This window comes from Lepidochelys kempii, chromosome 10 (assembly GCF_965140265.1).
Source record: "Lepidochelys kempii isolate rLepKem1 chromosome 10, rLepKem1.hap2, whole genome shotgun sequence".
NCBI classification, from domain to species: domain Eukaryota; kingdom Metazoa; phylum Chordata; order Testudines; family Cheloniidae; genus Lepidochelys; species Lepidochelys kempii.
This window is the reverse complement of record NC_133265.1, coordinates 72,451,010-72,465,602: the sequence shown is the minus strand read 5'-3', so window position 1 is coordinate 72,465,602 and position 14,593 is coordinate 72,451,010. Positions and strand designations below refer to the sequence as shown.

Below are 14,593 nucleotides of genomic sequence, written 5' to 3'. Positions count from 1 at the left end.
TGGAAAGTTCCTGGCATATAGTGGGTGCTCTCAGGATACAAAATGTTCATTATGAAGAATAATATTTTACAAACAGAGTAGGCCCAGCTCTCAAACGTAAACCCCTCAGGCACCGGGCTGTTTATTATTTCCAGGATCCGCTCTCTAGGGAGTCCGTGTGGCTGAGTGGTCTGAGCATGAGGCTAGAGGCCAGGAATGCTTGAATTCTACTCCTGCTTCTGCCACCAATCCACCATGTGCCCTTGAGTTTGTTGCTCCCAGCCTCAGCGTGTCCATCTGTACAACAGTGATAATGACGCCTGCCTCCCAGGGCCGTTATTAGGACTCAGTATATTATTACTTTTCTCAGACCCTCCTCTGACTCAATTCAAGGTAACAACAAACACCCAATTCACTCAGCTTCAGGTGAGACCTCATTTCCGCCCCCTCAAAAAAGCCTCAGGAGCTGTCTCATTTGACCAGGCCCGCAGCCGTCTCTTCCCTAGCACGTCCCAGGCACATCAGCCAGAGCCAGGCATAAGCAGATTAGTTAAAATGCACGTGTCCCTGCTGTGTGCCACTAACTGCTCAACAGGAGTCTGACATCTTATATCTACTAACCCCTCTCAGTGCAACTGGTGCTGAGGGAGCACAGGCAGGGGTGCTGTGTGGCGGTTGATGATAACTCAGGCAACCGGGAGAGGGCAGAGGGAGAGCTAAAGGAATGGGGATTTTCTTTGCGATTTCATCCGAGTGCCCCTGTAAGTGTATCCCCTCCTTTCCTCTCTGTATTTCATAGAGACATAGACTTCTGAGACTAGAAGGGACAATCAGATCATTCAATCTCCAAACTGTTTATCTTCCTCTATTTAATTTTCTCCAAGGAGTGTGAGGCAGAAAACCCCGGGCCAAGTGAAGGGAGGTGAACTCACGCAACAGCCTCTCATCCTGCTGACAGATTGGTGATAGAAAACCCAACCAACCAACCAGGACTAAAATATCAGCCCCAAGACAGAGGATACGGATTGGACTCTGTTAATAACTCAGCAAGCAATGAGCATCCTCAAATCCAGCAGGTATTCTTTTTGGTTGCCAGAGCACTCTACGCACCTCTGGTGTGCTTTGATCAGCCACTGCAGTAACAGTCCCACCTGTAAAGCTTGGAATGGCCCTGATTTTGCAGTTTGCAGTCTCTCTATCTATAACATTGTCCAGATTACATCAGCCAGTAACATTTTTAAAACAGAAAAGGCAAACTAAGCTCACTTAATTGTGATGCAACACTACTATCACTAAGCAACTGGGGAAACAGCTAGAAGGAAACCCAGCCCAACCCATCTTGCACCAAGAGTGATGTGCAAACAGATTGGCACTGAGATGCTCATAAGATAAACATGTGGATGGTATCCCAGATGAAGCACCATGAGACAAGCCTCTTGATTTCCTGGGACTTCTGTAAGCTGGGACGCAAAGTCAGATGCCAAACTGGGCAATGGGCAAGCACCCACAACTCCTGCTGGAGACAAAGAGATGAATGTGCTCAGCACCTCCCAACAACCAGCCCGCTCCCATTTAGGTGTCCATATATGGTTCAGAGGGCTGATACTGTGAGATTCTGCTATTCTGGGATGTGTTAGGAGTGGCATGTGTAAGACAGGAGGTAACTGTCCCATGCTACTCAGCACTGGTGGGGCACCAGCTGGAGTACTGTACCTAATTTTGAGCACCACTCTTTAAGAAGGATGTCAACAAATTGGAGAGAGTCCAGAGGAGAGCAACAAAAAATGAGAAGATGTTTGGGAAACATGTGCTATGTTAGTCTAGAGAAGAGAAGGCTGAGGGGAGACATAATAGTCTGCAAATGTATAAAAGGTTCTCATAAAGAGGACAATGATCAATTGCTCTCCGTGTCCACCGAGGGTAGGATTAGAAGCAATCAGCTTTGTTTGCAGCAAGGGAGATTTAGGTTGGCTATTTGGAAAAAGTTTGTAACTGGAAAGATAGCTAAGCACTTGAACAGGTTACTAAGGGAGGCTGTGGAATCTCCATCATTGGAGGTTTTTAAGAACAGGCTCGACAAACACCTATCAGGGATGGTCTCGATCTACCTAATCCTGCCTCAGCGCAGGGGGCTGGATAGCATGACCTCTTGAGGTCCCTTCCAGCCCAGCATTTCTATGATTTACAGCCTTGTTTCTAGACCAAAGAGGTTCTGGTAAAAGTGTCCTTTCTTATGCCTAGCTAAAGAAAAATTCTGACCCTTTAGAGGTTCAGCCCTGTCCCTGAACCAAAGCCTGTCTTCACTGACAGTTACCGGTGCATCTCAGGAACTGTCCTATCATGTGTAAAACCTCCTGTCAAAAAAACTTGTCAGTGGGAGACCAGGGAACAATAATGAACATTCTTGCATAAATGACTTGACTTAAGCTGATGACTGCACTCACCATTCAACCATTCGGCAGCAGATTGACGGAGGGGAGCATCTGGCACCGTCAACTCTGATATTCTTCTGGATTGTAAATTAGCTTGATTTTTTTGGGGCATATGTTAATCATATCTTGGGAAAGTACATACTACTAAAACCACTGCCGTCCCCTAACTAGAGCTGCGGGATTAACTCAAAGTGAATTATTTAGTTTTCTTTCTCTGTTCACAGACTTTCCATGACCTAATCATAATTTCCTTTCATGTATTCATTGTATGGATTTGTTCAACATTTTTTTTCCAATTATTCTTTTTCATTCTGTGGCTGGATCACAAACAGATCTCTGAGCACATTTGCTATTTGATATTCAAAATTCCATCCAGGTTGATTGGTTAGACAAGTAATAGCATAAGTAGTTAACACATATTCTAACGGGACACTTCACTTTGACTGGTCCCTTAGAGTATGTGCTAACTACTTATGCTAAACTATCTGTTGGACCTTGTATGTAGCTGTGACATTCTTAGTACCTTTCCCAGACCCGAAGCAAAGCTCTGTGTAGCTCGAAAGCGGGTCTCTCTCACCAACAGAAGTTGGTCCAATAAGAGATACTGATATGACCTCACCTATCTTGGCTACAGATATACAGAAAGCATGGCAGCCAGAAAAAGTGCACTCACATGGCATGGGAACTCAGGGCCTCTCTCTCCACAAACACGGGCCTCTGCCACATTCACTAAAATTAGAGATTTGGAAGACACCGTAGCAATACATACAATACCCAAAATCATAATGAAGGCGAATCTCCAGGGGCTGCCATGTGGATTAGGACTTTTACACTAGCCACTGGGAGACACTCTGATTCCACAAACTGGAGCAGCTCTGATTCCAGTTAGGAGAAGGAAGTGGCAACCCACCCCAGGCAGGTTGGCTGGTGTGTCACCCAGCCAACAGAATAAGGGATGTTCATGCACCACCACTAAACCCACGTTCCTGCAACCAGATTAAAAATGAATGATCAGGCAGGGTTGATTGTCTTCGGCAGAAAAAAATCAGGTTGGCAGCTGTTCATCCAAAGCTTCTTAAAAACAACAAGAACAACAATGAATCTGCTCAGGAGGTGGTTGCTGCATTCTAACCTCCAGGACTCTTTTCTTTGGCCTGTGATCTATTATTATTATAACTGGATACCCCGACTGAGGGCGTGGGAGCCAGGTGCCCGGCCCTGGGGGGTATTTGTTTTCCAGCAGTGGCTGCCCAGCTCAGAGTGAATGAGCAACTGTTCCAATACTCTGGATACTTTATGGAAGTCCCATTGGTTATAAAATGTCTGACTCAGCCATTTGGACTGAAGCAAATGCTGCTTCCTCTCTTTCTGCAAAGAAGAGACCTGGTGGACTTCAGGGCTTTGTTAAAGGAGTGATAATATTGAGGCAGATCCACGGTTCTGCAAAAGCATCAGGACTCTAGTATCTTGCCCTGATGCACTCATTTCCTTATTTTATTTAACAAAGCGGCTTATCCTGTATTAGCCTGTGTGACGCAGAAGCAGATATTGCGGTGCTTTGTGCACCACAGCTGGTGACCACAGACACACTGCAGGTGCAAACTTGTCAGTCTGCAACAATGTCTGCGTGCGCTCTTTATTGGCACCCTTTGCTCCCCAAGGGCAGAACTGAGGCTCATCGCCCTAGTGCCTCAGGATGTCATCTAAGGGAGTAGAGAGGCTACTGTGCAGGCAAGGGTGGGGGAGACTTGTAGTCAGGCCTCCTTGTGCCAAATCCTGCTTTCCAAACTCCAGTGTACAGATGTCTATTTAGGCAACAGCAGTTGTTCCGACCCAGCTGAAGGTACTCAGCTCCAGGAAGGGGAGAAGGGCAGACATCTGTTCACATGTGTATCTTTGCTTGGTTTGGGGCTGAAGCAGGATTTGGCCAATAGTGTTATTTCTCATCAATGATGGGATTTGAATTGATTGCACTGCTGGTGTCAGGGAGACAGCTGATGCAGAGAGTGTAGTGCTCTGAGTTTAAAGTCACTGCATACTGGCAGCTTTATGGGTGTGGGGGTGGGTGTGTGGGTGTGTGCGTGTGTGTCAAAGGGGCAACAACTGCACAGGAAGAAGCAGTCCAAGAAAGACCCTGGAGCTGCTATTGTAGATGAAGAACAGTTCAGATTGTGAGCTCAGGAACCCAAGCTAAAGGTGGGCCTCAAGATTATTTCTCTGTGATACAGCATTTGTTAAGATGATTTCTATGTAAGATGCATTAAAGCTATTGATTAGTGTTGCGAAACATAACTCAGTGGAAATGGCTTCTATTTAGTTTCAGACATTTTTTTATTGAGTCTTGTAAAGCAGTAGCAATGGGCAAGCCAGCCCCTAAAACCTTCAAACAACCAAGATCTGCAGCCATCATTTCAGTGGCTATCAGAGGCGAATCACTTCACTGGTTTCTGAGGCACTGGTGATCAGTTACAGTAGAACCCACTCCACAGCTGAAATGAAATCAAGGGAATGATTTATTATGATGGACAGTTGCGGGGGGGGGTCCTTTTGTGAAGACTACACATCCCAGCCAACAACATAAAACCTTCATTTGGGCAGCTGCACTAAAACACTCCACGGGTAAGTGCCAGAACAAGTAAAGGAAAGAAAATTTACAAACAGCAATTTTCCTGGATGGACATCCTACAACAATGAATGATATTCATCATTTACTATTCTTTTCCAAAATGTGCTCCATGTTTTTCTTCTGGGGGCGTTGTGCAGGAGGCCAGTTACAGAAAGGGTACATGATTTGGATGAGGATATGGAAAGAAGATCACCTGTTTTGTAAAAGACACAAAACGGAAGGAAAAGCAAGTCAGGATCAGAGCAGACAGAATCGAAAGGAATCACAGCTACTTAGGTGACTGAGCAAATGAGGATCAGCTCAACAAAGGTACAGTCATTAATTAGTCTGTGCAGAGGAAACCAACTTGCAGAATAATAGCCTAGTGGGACTGTCATCCAGAGTACTGTGCACAAAAGGGATCTGGGGATTACTGATAATTGAAATCATGAACCCAGTGCATATACCACTGCAGCCAAAAAGGCAAATTAGATACTGATACAAGGGATACGAAAGAGGTAATATGGTTACTTTCTAAGACCATTGTGTGTTAAATACTTTCTGGAATATTGTGAACACGGTCCCGCAGCAACAATTTTATAATCTCCAAAAGGAAACAAACGTGATATTAGGTCTTGGAAATATAAATTATAAGCAGAACTGGACAAAATAGTTTGATCAGATTTTGAAACTAAATTCCTCCTGCTGTGTTCTTCCTGCTTTTTGTCTTCATAGAATATTCTAGGGAACAAATTTACTGTCAGGAATGTCCAATGAAATAGCAAATGTTATGAAAATATTAAAGGATATTCATTGGAAACAAATTTTGAATTTGGAAACATGAGAGTCCACACCAGAAACCTCATTCCAAAAGTTATAGTCACCCAGCCAGGGATAGAAGTATACTGTGTGACCTAAGAAAACTAACCAAAGAAGCACAGATGTTGGGTATTAAATGTAACAGCTGTCAAGCAATTTAGAGAACAATCATTATTTGCAGCCATTATTCTGTGACTAATATAAAATAATGAATACATGTGAGAAAAATGCAATCTGCTCAGAAAATATTTGTCAAAAGAAAAAGGTGAAATTCAAAGAATAAACTCTTGGTTATGAATAATTCAACCAGCTGTAGCTATGCAGAAAATGTAAAGGCATTGGGCTTGTTCCCATTGAAAAAGAGGAAAACTTTGAGGTGCCATCATCAAAGTTTCCAAATTAAGAAATTATTTTGACCTCTGTTGAAATTCCGTCACCTGTATTATGCAGGAGGTCAGACTAGATGACCACAATGGTCCCTTCTGGCCTTAAACTCTATGAATCTATGAATAAGAAAGGCTAGATATAATACTATACTATGCTACGTGCTTATTAATTTATTATTATTACTATTATTATAATATTTCAGCAAAGTTGTTAGAGACATACTGTCCTAGTTTCAGAAACCAAAAGACATAAGGTAAAATTTTCAAAATTGCCAAAGTGACTTAGGTTCATAAGTGCCAAAATTACTTTTGAAAATGGGACTTTAGCTTCTAAGTCTTGTTGAAAGTCAATGGGATATAGGCTCTACACTCAGTTAGAGGCTTTTGAAAATTTTACCTATGGTCCTAAGGACCTGGGAATAAATGGGAAACTCAGGAAGAATTGAGTAGATTTGGTCTTGCAGAAGATTGTGGGTGGGGGGTTGAAGGGAGCAGGGTACATTGAACATCTGGACGATGTGAATAAAATAGCCAAACAAAAGGCATGTATGTTGGTTCAGGTGGCCTTTTTGGTTCCTGATATTTCCTATGTGCTTTTACTTGTAGGACAGTTGCTGCTTTATCTATAGATCTCATTGCCCTGGCAAATGGCAATCAAATGATACAGAAAGAAAATTCCCATTGGTTCATATAGCATTTGCTTTGTTGAATAAACAGAAGCAGAGATAGCTCACCTACCGTTTAAAATGACTTACCCTACCAGTTAAAAATGAGTCACCACACCTAAAATAATAACAGTGGGATTTTCCTATTCAAAGGGAGAGGGGGGAACATTATAAACTAGCTGTGAGTGATCTATGGCTGCTGGGAATTCTGAAGGAATTCTGCAAAGTCAAACCAAAGGTGGATTTAGGAACCCACAGAATCTTCCAGCGTGGCATTGAAAATGCGCGCTGAATATTTCACCGGGTGCCACCAGCACAGAAAGTGAGTGGGTGTTTGCGCTCCGTGTCTTTCAAAGTACCCCCACGGGTCTTGTCCATCAATTTAAAATTCATAGCACCATCTGGTTCCCCCCTTCCCTTTCTCCCTCACACCTAGTCACTCTGCTAAACTGAAGTCTTCAGTAGAGGAAGCCAAATTAATCCTTTGCCATTAACTGAAAAGCTGTTCGTTTTGGCTCACGTCAGATAAAATTACTGCTGTGTTTACAAATGAGGAGACAATCATCACACTGCACAACGCTGCACCAAGCTCTACCTTCACGGCTCGATAGAGCACCAGAGGTGCAAATACTGCAAAGAAGATATTGGCCAACGCTGACTGGAATATCGGCTGTGTTTGTGCCTCTTTCGTGCCCGCTGATTCTAGTGAACTTGCAGGCAAAAGTGTTGCAGAAAATCTTAAGAAAAATATTACAGAATATTCATAAGCAGCAGATTTGGGTCAAAATCATGAACAGCAGCACTAAAAAACTGATTCTAAGTATCCAGCTACACAACAAGCTTAACCACAGCAGTACGGAGTTTTCTGGCTTGGTTAAGAGCATCTGTGATCTAACATGGTTGTTTGCAGCACTGTGAAATTTCAGATTTAAATCGCTGAAATCAGGAAATTTACCATTTTTAAAATCCTATGACTGTGAAATTGGCCAAAACGGACTTCGAATTTGGTAGGGCCCCAGCCATCAGGGAGCCATTCCTGGGTTTACATATGTTTATCCAGAAAAAATGTAAATGGTAAGAAGATACTGAAGTTTCTCGTGATGTTAATTAGGATTCATTGAAACAACAAGTAAATAATGACAGAGACAAAGCTGCTGGGCCAGTATGTGTTTCAAAGGGATAATAAACCCTGATAAAGCCAGTGTACTGTTACATAATCCATTTTAAACCAACTCACACAGCTAGGCTTGACTTCCTATCTACCTGCATTAACTACCAGCAGAATTTTTAAGTGTGGCTCCAACATTCTAAACAGGAGATTAGAGTAAAAATCCAGAAGATAGTATTATATTTAAATTATTACTATGAAATTATTACAGGTTTCAGAGTAGCAGCCATGTTAGTCTGTATTCGCAAAAAGAAAAGGAGTACTTTTGGCACCTTAGAGACTAACCAATTTATTTGAGCATAAGCTTTCGTGAGCTACAGCTCACTTCATCGGATGCAATGAAGTGAGCTGCAATGAAGTGAGCTGTAGCTCACAAAAGCTTATGCTCAAATAAATTGGTTAGTCTCTAAGGTGCCACAAGTCCTCCTTTTCTTTTTATGAAATTATTATTAATTTGTAGACAGAAAGGGCAGCTTTGTACCTAAAAGATTTGAAGTCTATTCTCAGCACTGATGTGGACTCTTTTGCAGCCTTGTACAAATCACTCAATTTCTCCTTGTCTCAGTTTCCTCTTCTGTAAAGTGATGGCAATCAGCCTACTTCACTGGGGATTTGCAAAGCTTAAACTATTTGAGCTCCTCATAGGAAAGGTGCTAACTATGGAAGTGAAAGATACTATTATGCATCTTTTATAGTATTTATACACTTACTGCCCTGTGTAAATAACTGATAATATTAACTCCCTGAGATGCTAGTAATAGCAATAATGAATGCACATTGTACCGCCAATCAATATGCATGCATTGAAGGTATAATCTGATTGATTGATATTCCTCCAGATGCCAGTATTCTCAAAATGAATAGAAACTTCTCAAGTAGGGTGACTTCTCAAGTCACTCCTCATGTCGGGGGACTTCTCAGGCAAGTGTGAAAAATCGGGACGGGGTGGAGGGTAATAGGCCCCTATATAAGAAAATGACTGTCCCTATAAAATTGGGACATGCAGTCACCCTATTCTCAAGTGAATAGAAACTTACTGACTCACCACAGAACTGTTTTCAGCCGGTCACAAGGCAGGAATTTTCTCGTCTGTTGCAGTGGATTTAATACATTTATTTATGTATGTATTTATTAATTATTATTATTATTATTTTATTTATTACAGCATCAGACTCAGCTAAAGCAGAAATGTCTGATGAATAAGTGGAAATAACCTGGTGAGAAATTAGCAAACTTCTCAGCCCACAAAATTTTAAAAATAAGTGCCATCAGTATGCTAAAATATTCACTGCAGTAGGTGTGGGTTTTTAATTTCCCCAGCACTCATCTTTGAAATAACATTTCACATCAAGGGAAAACCCAAATACTTGTTCTTTACCATGAGGAATAACTGGGGTTAAAACAGCTGTTAATTTGCATCTGAAGTAGAACTGTTTATTTTCAGCACAAAATTGAAATGTTTTATGAAATTTCAGAGGTGTCACATGGATTTCTCACATTTCAAGAAACTCTATGGGCATTTGTTTGTTTGCAGTTTTTACTCAAGCTGACTGTAATTTTGGTAAATTTTCCACTTTTTCTGATGGGAGAAATATGAAAAACACCAGGGGTCCTGGAACAATTTTTATAGTGCGGGTGCTGACAGCCATTGAACCAAACTGTAAACTCTGTATATAACGAAAACCACTTCAAGCCAGGGGGTGCAGCACCCCCAGCACCCCCAGGTCCAGAACCTATGCAAAACACTGGGATTTAAAGGCAAAACATCCTTTCAGCAAAAGCCAAAGTTCACCAATTTGGCCTTTAGGCAGTTCCACTTTTAGCTCTTGCAATTTGTCTTTCTTCTTTTCTTAAATAGTTTGACTATTTCTCCCATTAATTTTCAATTTGCCCACTCTCCTCCACCCATGACCAAGAGAACAAGAGTCACTTTCATATGTGCAAACATTAGCAGCTTCCTGGAAGCAAACTTAGCTCTGTCTTGAATGACCTGATCTTGTTTCCTTATCAAAAAATATGACAAGAACAGTCACCAAAGAATAAATATGAACCCTTGTGCTGATTCTATTGGTATGTAAAAAAGGTAAGGGATAGTAATTCATGCGTATAATGACCCAGGGGCCATGGTAATTTGAGTGAAAGCCATGCCCACTGTAATAAAACCTCTGCTCATTTCACACAGACACACTCTTGCAGATTATCATTGCACATTAGGCACAGATTGAGCCAAAAGAGCTCTTTGATTGCTACCATTATTCTGACAAGCCAGTCAGTAAGTATCATTGAACCCTGAGCGTTAACAAGACTAATTTGCCAGAGTACAACCCCTAGAACATCAAAGAATTGGAATACTCAGAAGGAAATGAGCATGTGTCAGAAGCTCTGGGCTTCCTGAATAGGTTTGACTTCTGTCTCCTTTTTTGAGTAGTTGGTGTGTGGCCAGCGAAGTTGAGCCAAGAAAGGTTCTGAGGAAGCTTGGTTTTTTGTATCCATCATTAGCACCTTTATAGTTCTCATCTTCAGGTGCTAAGCTCCAGCCCTGCCTGCTCTAACATGCCATGCCCTCCTGGGTGCTCAGAAGAGGAGAAATCCTACACCAAGGGCACAGAACCCTCCTGAGCCAGAGGGTATTTGTGTCATTGAGTATTCATTATTCATACTCCTGCACATCTCTGCAGGCTAAGTGTTTGCTAAGCCATTCTTAGCACAATCTCTTTTCATGTCGATTTATCTCAGAGCCCTAGAATCCAAGCCGACTCCCCCTACATGCATTAAGCCCGCTGCAGGAGGGAAACCACCGACAGTTGAGACTATATTAGCCAAACCTTTTTTATTTAAAAAAAAATGTACTGAATTTGAGAACCTCTTGCTGTCCCACATCAACCAGTGGCAGTAGGGAAATACCCCATTGGTGTCGTCCACTTTCCTCTGCACCTCCCCTATCTGGCTCTTCAAAGTTCTGAATACAAGCTCCAGAATCTGACTCCCAAAACAACTAGGAAAGGGGTGTGGCAAAACTGAAAAATCAAGCTCTAAAAAGGCCCCTTTTAACCTTAAGGAGAACTCCCAGTGAGAAGGAACTAGGAGGAAAATGCCATCCCCCTTCATTAAAAATTGCAGACAGATGAACCTGACCTGGTCTATAAGCTGTAATTGGATAAACATGCAAAAAGTTTGCTTGCTTACCCAAAGCTCCTCTGCACTCTGTGAACGTTGAGTAAGGTAAGTACTGGGTTGGGAAAAACGGAAGAACAAGCTTCCTCGTGAGACTTCTGGTACTCTCTACCTCTGGTTGGGCCAGAAACACTTCAAAGATATTTTGGGGGGGATTTATTGGTCCTTCTGACTCTGGTGCATGTTAAACTGAGCTCCACCAAGATAGAAATTTCTAGGGTCAGATTTTTAAAAGATCTCAGCTCCAATCTAGACAACAAAATAAATGGCCAGTTGTTCAAAGGTTCTCACCACACAACATGCTGGAAAGCTGGTCAGAAGCATCCCAATGGGAGCTGCTGAATCCTGATCTCCTTTGAAAATCTGACCTTATCTCTTTTGACATTTTGGCCCTAGAAAATTGAAAAAGCTTTCAGAGGGTGGGGGGAGATTAACTAGTGAAATAAATAAATAAATGCCCAGCCCCCAAGTCCAGCTGATGCACAATTAGTGCAGGACTTGGGGGTTGGATAGGAGAGAGAAAAGTGGCTCTGAGCTAAGTTACACCAGCTAGAGAGGTCCTTATAAGGGCAGCTGTCTGTTCCCTTTGTACTGCTAAAGTGGCAAATGGGGGATGGATCTGGCTCAAGCTTTGAAGTTAATTTCAGTTGGGGTAAACTGGCTGGGATCACAGGCCAGGATATAAGCTACAAACCTGGGAGATTTGTCCACCACCACTATGGATGCACACACTACCCAACCATCCCAGTTCAGATACTCCAATGGTTGCTTCATTTCTCTTTTAAGCCTCCTTTATTGTTGCCTGACTGGGTATCATTATCAGACACGCCTGGACTCCTAGGGGCCTGGGGAAGTCTATACCTTATTTGGGTTTTCAGGAAAAAATTATTTTATTCAAACTGTTCCACTCAACTTCAACCTCAGTTAAAATAAATAAACCTTTGTTTAATGCCTAAGGGGACAGAACAGGAGTGAAACCAATTGGTTGTTGTTACAGGCCGACTCTTTAATCTCATGTGGGACATTAAATTCATTCCCCAGATTTAGGAGGAATCCTCCATAGGCTACTTTTGACCCGGTACACATTAGCAAACAGCTTCAGCTGAGAATCCGGTGTCCAAAGGGAAATGACTACACAGCTACTCTGCTAATTTGGACTTTGGGCAAAGAGACATGGAGTCTGGGCAAAGAGAAGAACATTAGTGAGAAAGGCAGCATCAGGGGAGACAATGTGACAGCTTGCAAATTGATGTGGAGGCCTAAGTTCAGCAGCTGGGGAACACTGAGCCATGGGGGAAGGTACATGATAAGAAAATGAGACCTACACATGCACCAGGAATAGAACTGAGCTGCAGCCACCTCTGCCTCTGGATGGAGAAAATGAAAAGCGAGTTGATGCATAAAGTTTCCTGGTTCTGTGAGTATTAAACCAGATAGAGCTCTATCCTGTACTTCGTACGCAGGTGAAATTCCCATTGATTTTGGTGGGCATTTTACCTGAGTAAGGAGTGCAGAACCCAGCCCTTATAGATCAGCATGTTGTTATTTCAGATAGGCCTCTCAGTCCACTCGCACCATACCAACCACAGAGGATGCAGAATCCTATCAGTCAAGGAGATTTCAGTTCAAAGAGACACACAATACAATGCAGGTTCATACTGAGCCGACTGGACAAACGTTGGACTTACTACCAAACCATGCAGTTTGAGGGTTGATTAATGTTGACTAGACTTCATGGGAAAAGGAGGTTTTCAGGAGAGATTTTTAAAAGGAGAATGTGATAGGGATGGAGTTGCAGGCATAAGGGGTAGCACAGAGGAAGGGATACCTGTGAAAACCTGAAGCTGTATCACCAGATGGAAAGGATATGCACCAACTAGATGCTCCATTGTTCAATAGCACCATGGTGACAGAGAGAGAGACACAGCTCAAAACTGTTACAAATGCTGCCAATTTAGACAAATGCTGACTTCAGACTCCAGCTAGTAACTCTCTAAAGCTCACTGAGACTTTGCAGAATTTCTGCTATCATCACACTGGGAAAGTATTCGCAGTGGAGAGGAAAGAAAGATGCAAAGAATCAGAGCCATTCAGTTGTGATTAGACTGTCCTTTAGGGGTTTTAAATGAAACTCTTTCTGTTTCCCTACCCTAATCTAGCACTGGCCTCCTCATCACCCTTCGGAACGCTCTGCCACTGTCAGCGTGAGAGACGTCTTCTCTGCAGACCTGCAATCTGAAGGAACCTTTCTGTGTCTCTCTGCACAACTTCCTGCTAGCCTAGCTGCAGCTTCCTTTCTGATGCACCCCTCAGTCTCCTCAATCTTGGCCCAAAAGTTGAGCTGATCAGAAAATGGGGGAGAATTCTGCAGAAAAACCTGACTGTTCATCAAAAAACCCAAACCCGGACAACTGAAAAAATTCAGACTCACAAATAACAATCATTATTATGAATAAAAACAGCTGAAAGCTGCTAATGCCAAAACCCCAACACTCTTTTGGTTTTTGGTTTCCAGGTGCTCAAGGAAAGGAGACAATTCCACAAAAAAAAACATTTAGTCAAAAACTGAATTTTCCAGTCAAAAAATGTTGCGGCAAGCCCCAGCCAAGAGTGCTCTTCTCTGCAGAGAAGCCCCGTGTCCCTTGTCTGCCTTCCTATGTCTCTTCTCATTCTCATCTATCCATTCCTCTTCAAGCCTGATCAGAAAGTTTCTCTTTCCCCCTCATTTATACACCACTCAGATAGCACAGTGAAGGGCATTAGATTAGATTTGATTAGATAGGAGAGTCCCATACATAAACAAATATGTCTAAGGGAAGCTCATCCTCCTGGGGATGGAAATGAAGTGGGAGGGAGGCAGATTCACAGAAACAATCCTCTGGGACATCGGTTCTGCTCACCTACTTAACACAGTTTAATATATAGGTGAACTGACTCACCTACATTAGGCTCCATCAGACCTGGATGACACTGTTTTGTGAGCTTCTCGTTTAAGTTGAGCTACTAAAAGGGTTGAAATCTGGTTCCCTGGGTGCTCGGATTGGGCATGTCTCCGTGCATGTTTGTCCTTTACATAAGCCTAATATTTTTCTACAAATAAACTTGCTCTCTGGAAACTGCAGACTAGGCTGCCTGGCAGGGGCGGGAATTCAAGTTCAGGTGCCCGGTTTGTCCTGGGCTGTGAGTATAAGAGCTGTGAGCACATTCAGTGTCTGGGGATGGGCGTGATTCTGTTCTGTTGCTCTTGAGCAGCTCTGCTCCCAACAGCAAATGGAAGGGCAGGGACAGGGTCTGGAATCAGCTCCATCTAGCCATCCTCAGCCCCGTGAGAGTGAGTCAGGATGGGGAAAAGGGGGAGGGTCCTG

General features: G+C 42.8%; 1 protein-coding gene across 6 annotated transcripts in view; it reads right to left on the bottom strand.

Annotated features, from left to right (window-relative positions):
- Positions 1-14,593, bottom strand: part of SV2B (synaptic vesicle glycoprotein 2B) — a 102,392-nt gene that overhangs the window by 32,673 nt on the left and 55,126 nt on the right. The gene's annotated exons all lie outside the window — the stretch shown is intronic.